At 26.4% G+C, this 2,325-nt stretch overlaps 1 long non-coding RNA gene across 1 annotated transcript; it reads right to left on the minus strand.

The window, feature by feature from the left end:
- Positions 1-1,371: 1,371 nt before the first annotated feature.
- LOC131657277 (uncharacterized) lies at positions 1,372-1,943 on the minus strand. The gene is made up of 2 exons (XR_009300588.1): positions 1,749-1,943; positions 1,372-1,651 (listed from the first exon to the last, which is right to left on the minus strand). It is a non-coding gene; the product is annotated as an uncharacterized LOC131657277 (long non-coding RNA).
- Positions 1,944-2,325: the final 382 nt, after the last annotated feature.

Genomic DNA, 2,325 nt, shown 5'->3' on the forward strand with positions numbered 1-2,325 from the left:
AATCAACTCAAGGCAGAGAGTGCCAACAAGTACTTGTATATCAAGTCCTCCAATTAGGGTTTAAGCCAGGAAATTCAGGGAAAGGATCGATCAATGATTAAATAGAACTTTTGACGGTTGAGCTCACAAAACAAATTTAACTTTTTACGGATAATCTCAAAAACTAAACAAAAATTTTATATTGACACTTTCAAGAACCAAATACATCAAACAAAAGTATAAAACTCTTAATGAGAAAATAATTCAACATAAACATCGGTATAACAACACACTTCTCTAAAGTACTTTTCATTTACATGGCATAAAAGACAAATTTCAGTGAAAGAATATTAAGGACAGAAGAGAGAAAATAATTAAATGATAATAAGAATGAATTCTGGTGTATTTTTAAATGAGGATAAGTGTCCTTTCTATGGGAGAAATGTAGCTAAAATAGTAAAATGATCCATGGACTTTTTAATGGTCATAATCGATTATGCATTTTACATAATCGATTATGTAGTTTAAATACAAGAAGTTTTCAAATTCTCCATCATCAATTAATTGGAGCCTTACTAATCAATTAAGAGGCATTTTAAAAGAAATAATGGATTAACTCTAATATGCTAATCAATTATCTAATGTAAACGACACTCTTACTATTCAAGATAGTATCAAACTAACTATTTGGGTAAAACATTTTCTAAAGTGGTGAAGATTCTAAAATGTTTTAGTGTGTGTGAGGCTTAGTATCTAAGGAAATACTCTTATATTTTTATTATATACTGATCATTAATACACAAAATGAGGAGAACTTTCACACTTCATCTCTTTCCCAAACTTGAAGCTTCAAGATCTCTTTGATATTTCACTAAGGATTCAACATTTCATCTATGTAACTTCTTATATCTGTTGATATTAGATATGACTTATTTTATAGACTACATCATCAAAGGTTGCTTGATTAGTGATCTTTCAAGACTCCATCCAAAGTTAATTCACATTAAATATTGTCAATATCAAAACCACCAAGGATCACTATTAAGATCATCTCTCACGTAACAGAAACAAAACGTTTAAAATACATGACACAATTTAATTCAATAAATACAAAATTATAGTAATTTTCATAAAAGACTAAAAGTAAAGATAACATAAATTAAAATGATGTTTCAAAGTAATAGTTTTAAGTAATAGTTTCACAATATAACAATACTTTATATTTATGTTAAATATATTCAAATTATATCTCAAATTCTTTAATGATATGGAGAACTTGGAGGCAACTATATGCATCCAAAATTAAGGGAAAATGAAAAGAAAAGTTAATTATAATAATATTTCCTACCTTTTTCTTATTTCATTTTTAAAATATTAGAGAACAAAGTCATAATTTGAAGGAATACATTATTATAAAACGAAAAATTATATGAAAAATACAATTATTGGTTCTAAGAATAAATCTTAAATGACCACTCATGCAACATTCTACCATAAAGTATATTAATATGTGTTTGATATTTCCCTTGCAACTTTGGTCTTTGCTATATCCTGCCAAACATGATACAGGATCTATTAATACACGTATAAAAGCCAGTCAACATAATAGGGCTATCCGTCTCAGATCTAGGAAAAGGACAATCTTCCGTAGTTTTACATGGAATAGGTGCAACTGTAAAGAATAGAATAAAAAATATTAGTGAAATACTAAAAATTGTGTAATAACTATAAAAAAAATAAAAATATTCAAGAAAGATAAAATTATTTACCAGCCTCCACCATTGAAAGATGAACTAAGGAAAGAAATAAAATTATAGCATAAATAACTTGAAATTTTTAGCCATATTCTTTTCTCTTTTAATTTTACAAATTGAATGAATTGATCAATTTATAAATAATGCAATGCTTAAAATAACATATAAATATTTGTAGTAGTACATTACAAAATATATTTTAATTGTATCTTCCGCATTCTTAATAGACAAAATACCATTTTTAATTTCATAAGTTTATTTTAAGGTTTATTTTGGTCCCTTTATTTAAAAATATTCATATTGTTCTTTTAACTCTTCAAAACGTTTCATTGTAGTCCTTTTAGTCTAATTAACTGCGAATTTAGCGGTCGATTTCTGAGTTTTCCGTCGATAATTAGATAAAAAGGAATAAAGTAAAACATTTTAAAGATTTAAGAGATCAATATGAACATTTTTTAAATTAAGGGATCAATAAAACCTAGAGGTAAATTTACAAGACTTACAAATATATTTTGCCTCTGTTTGGTAAGACATGTTTTCGAGCTTATAGCTTATGTCTTATGTCTTATAAGCTCATATGATAATTTAGACC

This window comes from Vicia villosa, linkage group LG3 (genome assembly GCF_029867415.1).
Source record: "Vicia villosa cultivar HV-30 ecotype Madison, WI linkage group LG3, Vvil1.0, whole genome shotgun sequence".
NCBI lineage: Eukaryota > Viridiplantae > Streptophyta > Magnoliopsida > Fabales > Fabaceae > Vicia > Vicia villosa.